At 40.3% G+C, this 6,250-nt stretch overlaps 1 long non-coding RNA gene across 1 annotated transcript; it reads right to left on the bottom strand.

Annotated features, from left to right (window-relative positions):
- Window positions 1-2,852: 2,852 nt before the first annotated feature.
- On the bottom strand, window positions 2,853-5,981 carry LOC131257361 (uncharacterized). The gene is made up of 3 exons (XR_009177335.1): window positions 5,815-5,981; window positions 5,174-5,736; window positions 2,853-3,528 (listed from the first exon to the last, which is right to left on the bottom strand). It is a non-coding gene; the product is annotated as an uncharacterized LOC131257361 (long non-coding RNA).
- Window positions 5,982-6,250: the final 269 nt, after the last annotated feature.

Below are 6,250 nucleotides of genomic sequence, written 5' to 3' on the forward strand. Positions count from 1 at the left end.
TCCAGATTTTGTCCTCAACATTTTTGGTGCCGTCTGTGGGAAGCTGATACAAAAGGTCAGGTTCCTATTCTCAAGTATAATGGCTAGAGGAAAGAATAAAGCAGTAGCCGCGGAACCAGAGCCAAATGAGCAGATTCGCTCCTCCTCACTACTTCATGCCGAATCAGCCCCGGGGCCTTCCCAGCATTCTCATAATCGGGCAAGCAAGTATCGAGCCATGCAGAACGAGATACAGGCCTTACGTGATGAAGTAAATCGGATGAAGCTATAACAGGACCCACAACCATGCCCGACACAGGAAAACCCTGTTCCCGAGCCAATCGGTCTTGTCATGGAAGCTCACTCCACGCTGAGGAGTATGAAGCCTGAGGCGCCTCAACACCCCCAGATACCGGCTTCGAGTCAGAATCCTCTTCCGACCCAGATCCAAGTCTCGACTTGGAATACAACCACTCGAGCTCCGACCAATGCTTCAGTCACTTCAGCCTTGGCACCAACGGATCTCCGACATCGGCTAGAACAGAGGAGGGGGAAGACTCCAGAAATAGAAAACACCTAAGAAATCATAGCGAAAAACAAGGACCCTTGGGAGAAACGGTTCGCGGAGCTCAATGACAAGTTCCTAGCTCTGGAAAAGAAATAATAGCCGACATCAGTTCCCGCCGCTGTTCAGGCAATGATGGAAGAGATTGAGCCTCCCTTCACCTCAGAAATCATGAACGAGGTGATGCCTCAGAGGTTCCGGATACCTCCCATCATCCAATACTCTGGGTCCCGAGACTCGTCCGAGCACGTAGAAGCCTATTGTTCATGAATGCAGATCCAGACGGTGACAGATGCCATGATGTGCCGAGGGTTCTTGATCATGCTCATGGGCTCCGCTCGGAGTTGGTATCGGCAGCTCAAGCCAAATTCCATTAGTTCCTTCGCAGAGTTGAGTTGGCTATTCCTTACCCAATTCATAAGTGGTAAGAGAAGTCGAAAGCCCAACACTCACCTATTTGCTATCAAGCAAGAGTCGAAGGAGTCATTGAAAGATTACATCGCTCGCTTCAACGAGGAAGCACTGTATACAAGTAAGACATGAGTAGATAAACCATTCGGCAGTGACACCACATCCTTCCTGCACAGTGAGAAATTGAAGGATTTTACAGGATGCTCTTGTAGACTTAGAAAAGAAAGAAAAGGAAAGAAAATTTCAGAAACTGGGCACTAGCATTACCAATGAAGATGACCCACATCGTTAATCATTGTGGGTGTTTGGTACTGCAATGGATCACTGAAATTAAAGATAACTAAATCAGACTAATCAAGTCTAGCTATGAAAATGACCCGTTTTGTCATTTGTTGTGGGTGTTTTATACTTATAAAGCCAGGGAGGCTGACTTGCATGACCACATCAATAATCAGCTGTGGGCGGCTGAATCGCTTAAGGAGGTTACTGAATGGGTGCTTTACTTCCTTGGCCACATGGCTTGCCTCCACAAGCTCCAGGAACTCAGGCTCAACATTTGGTTCCACAGATCTTCTTGAGCACTGCCTTCCCTTTTACGAGGTGGCCACGCTCTATGAGGCTGTTAGGAGTGTCGACAACCAGAATGGAGCCGACGGTCAGGAGGAAGGCTGGGATCCTAGCTAGCTCAAGATGGATTGTGATTTCCGGTCCGCACCACCACCCGTAATTCGATATGGGGAATTGGTGGTGGGCCAGATTCATTGATTAAACAGAACTGAATTAAAATAAAATAAAGAATAAATCGGAAGTGGAACTAGAAAAAGACCTGATTAGCGAAGCCGACTCCACACCCTAGGAAGATCCTTCCTATAATGAGCATGGCAAGGTCCTGGACAGCTGCATTTAGCACCATGCCAATGATGAAGAAAATCCCTGTTTTGATTTTTAGCCCCAGCTGTTTCTGATTTAAGCTGAAGCATGGATACCACGGTTTCTTTTACAGATTTCAATGATTTAGGAACAGTTCCTCCTGCATTGAAGGCCTGTTCAGGGCCTAGTGAATGGACCATATGACGAAATTCCCACTAATCAACCAATCCTAACCATCCATTTGATGGTTAAAAGTCAAACAGTGATTGGCTCAAATTCCAAAGGGCCAAATTGAAATATATGTGGTTACCTGTGTAACTTTATGCTCTGAACACAATTGGGCAAGCAATTGGATAGCCTGGAGTGTCATATAACCATGACATGTGTATGTTGGAAGAGTTCTAGTAAACTCAAACCCACAGTGATGGCCACTCACCCAACTTGTTGTTTCCTAAAATCATGAAGTTTTACCAATAATCCATTTACAAAAAGATTAAATGGCTGATTACAGTGTTCATGACCATAGGTAAACGATATAAGATTTTTTATTTTTATTTAAAAAAAAAAAACAACAAAAAAAAACTTATTGAGTGCATCAGAAAGACACTAATGTAACTAACCTTTGCAAAAATTATGGACTTGATTCCAATCTACTTGTTGATACGGGGTCATGTAGAGCTCCTTTCTCAGGTGGGCCTGGACGTCCCCAAAATTCTAGTGGATCTAGGATTTTCTGATTACATCAGTGGGCCACCAACATCAGTAGAAAAAGAGGAAGAAATAGAGAGAAAATAGGGAGAGAGAGAGAGAGAGAGAGAGAGAGAGAGAGAGAGAGAGAGAGAGAGAGAGAGAGAGATCATGACCAAAGGGGAGGGTTTCGATACTATGAACCCTCCACCAACACATCCACACCACACATCTACATAGATCATGCATGCATCTAATCTATACAAATCCAAGAAATTCTGAGGTGGGGATGCCATCCCCACCATGCATCTCAGGTCTAAATGACCCAAATAATCACCATTTTCTTAAAATTGTAGTTAACTATCAAAGGAGTCATCATACATGTCAGAGCTCACAAACATCTTGAAAATGGTAGTTTAGTGAGTCATCTTCCTCAAATGTGGCACTCATGCATGGCTATTTATCATTTCAAAATTCACATTAATAAATCAAAGATAATCACCATTTGATTGATGGTTATATGGATGGTTAACAGTGAATGGTTCAAATTCCAAGTCAAAATCAAATGATTAATTTCATGTGGTTGGTGAAATTCTGTTTTATGCTCAAAGCACAATCGGTTAAGTTATTTGTATGATCAAGATTGTCATATAACTTTTCCATGTTCTGTTGCAAGAGTTGTTACCATTCTAAAATTGGCAGTTACTCCTCACGTGGCACACAATTACAGCTTTTTAGACCATTCAAATTGTAAGGCACATCTTGAAAGGCACATGTTGGAAATCAAAATGATAAATCAATCCTAACTAACCAAATGGTGGTTATCAAATGGATGGATAAAAATGATATAGTGAGTGGTTCAAATTGCAAGAGCAAAATTAGATGGTCATCGTCATCTGCATGGTGCAGCCCATCCTATGCTCCTATCAAATATCTTGGACACATGCCATATTAGCACATATTTTGCTTGTAAAGTGCATGTGGGAGAGGATTTCCATGGGGGCCACTTTGCAGACCTTGAAAAATAGAAGGCAAAACAACAACTCTGTCAAATTGGACACTAAATAAACAAGGAGCATTATCTAAATCATGAAATGATATACTTCACATAAATAATATGAGAAATATCTAACAATGAGTATAAAATAAGAAGAGGAACTATATGAACCTCACTATATGAACCTCAATGATATGGCCCAAGTACAGGGCCTTAGGAACAATTGGTGAAGTAAGAACTGTAAAGGGGACCACAAATAGCTAGGAAAAAGGTTATGATGATTATTATGATAGAAAGTTTGACTGAGTTAAATGGCAATTTCTTTTGTCAGCAAGAAACAGTGCAGGTGGGCCCAACTTTCCATGACTCAGGCCATTTCATCTTGTGGAACATATTGTGAATGGGGTGCGCCCCAAAAAATCTCCCCAATTGGAAAAACTTAATTTCCTATATGATTAGTGGAATTGTTTCCCCATTGAAAGTGAGCCATAGGTAAACTGTCTTTGCAACCCATCAATGGGAAAAAAGTTTAGAATTGCAAGGAAAAGGAGATTTTTGTACATTAGCTTGCACGATGGCAAACCAGATGAGCAATCTAATTAAATTACAGAAAGGTGCACCTATATCACTATTGTGCCAAACAATATGGTCACTTTGTTCAGTCAGCATCAGATAATATCTCACACAAATATTTTAAGGTATGAAAACATATATTCAATGAGCTGAAAACCAATTCGATCTTTTCATTCATCTCTTCATACAACATATACAACTCAATATGCATTGTATATGTGTTTAAATACCCAGCCAGACAAGATATGTGCATAAGCATACAGGATACACTAGTGGGACCCACTCTCTCTACATGAAATGATTGAGTGAACTCAATTCTAGAAATACTATAACATAATGCTCTATTGTATCTAGGATTTACCGCAGAAAAAATACACCTTCCAAACACAAGAATGAAGTGGAATAAAGATTCTCCAGTTATGTCGACTGATTTAGCAGAAAACTAAAAATGTATCCAAAATGAAACATCAAGATAACTCCAAACTGGCTAAAAAATGAAGAACTTCAAGTTTAAACAGGCTTAAACAAAGAAAAACTTTGAATATATCTCAGAATTATTCCAAACAACAGTTTAGCTTCTTGGTGGTGATGCTCCAAATTCAAAATTAGCGGTGTGCTTATTTCATTACCACAATAATTTGTGAAAATGATTAGTATTTTCAGCAAAAACAATGACTAGATGTTTATTATCATTTATTTTTGGGCTCCATGTACCCCACTGGGCATGGATTTAAGTAGTGTTTCAGAACATGACTCGTCTGGGGACCAAAACCAGTATGACTTGCCCCTTCTTCGTCATACCCATAGACAGATGAATATGCAAATAAAAACTCTACAGAATTATACGATTTTCAGCTCAGTTCTTGAAAATCACCTACATGCATGCTGTCTTTTGCCTACTGCCATTCTGTTTTCTTAAAACTACAAGTTTCGCCTACTTTCTTAGAAATAAACTAGGACAATGGACATAATTATAAAACCATATAGATTAACTTGAAAATAAATAATTTGGGTTTTTACTATCATCATCCCAAGTATGCTCATCAATAAGGAATAAATATTAGCATAAAGAAATTGCATTAGACACATACTTGCAATTTTTTGTAGATATACCAAAACGGTAATAATAGAAGCAAGAACAGAATCTGCACATATCAATTAAATGTTTGAACAACATACTTTATCTAGGTAGTGTTAAGAAATATGATCATATAGAACTAAAACAGTCCAATCAGATATCTGGATTGTTACAACAAAAAGCCTTTTAGTTTTACCTGTGCATATGACAAAACTATTGCAATGCCGACAAGGCTAAAGAAATTTGCTAAGAGAATGTTGAGAATAAATGGGAGAGAATCATCAATAGTATATAGATCTGAAGATAACCTATAAAATAAAGACTAATATATAAACAAATAGACCATACAGGAGTTCCGCTAAGCCCACGTGCACCTTTCCACATACATCTCTATATGTGGACACGCATGGCAACTTCGCGATGTGGAAGTCCAAGCCATGCATTAGGTGGACTTGTGTGTAGATACACACCAGATCCTTGATTCCCACCAGTAATCGACAGTGTAGGGAAGGATTCTAATGCATCGGTGGGGTCAAATGCATCCGACGGAGATGAAAACGAGGGTTTTGGATCGCTCTGCAGACGGGACATACAAATGTGAGAAATTGCATGGATTTCAACACAAATTTCGGAGAATTGAGATCTGAAACATACTTCAGATAGATCAGTTTCTTAATTTCCTTCTGTAATTACTGAGATGAACGAAGTATCGATCGGATCGGCTTCCGATGCAGCTAAGAAAGCTGGATTTAGGGATTTTACGATGATATGTGAAATGGAAAGGGAAATGAGAGAGAGAGAGACTAACCGTTCTTCTTCTCCTTCTCTTCTTCTTCTCCTTCTTGCAGCGAAAGAGGGTTTTAAAAACCCTAGTGAGAGTGACAGAGAGGTTGGGAAACAGAGAGGGAAATGGGGCTGAGAGATAGAGAGAGGGTGAGGGAGCGTGAGAGATCGAGAGAGGGCTAAGTGTGAGAGAGAGAGAGAGAGAGGGGGGGGGGGGGATTTGCTTTTGTGAAATAGGGTGTGCGGGAGAGGTGCGCGGACGGGATTTTAGGAGTGATTTATTTTAGGACTTGTGGGGCTGTAACGT

This window comes from Magnolia sinica, chromosome 10 (assembly GCF_029962835.1).
Source record: "Magnolia sinica isolate HGM2019 chromosome 10, MsV1, whole genome shotgun sequence".
NCBI classification, from domain to species: Eukaryota; Viridiplantae; Streptophyta; class Magnoliopsida; order Magnoliales; family Magnoliaceae; genus Magnolia; species Magnolia sinica.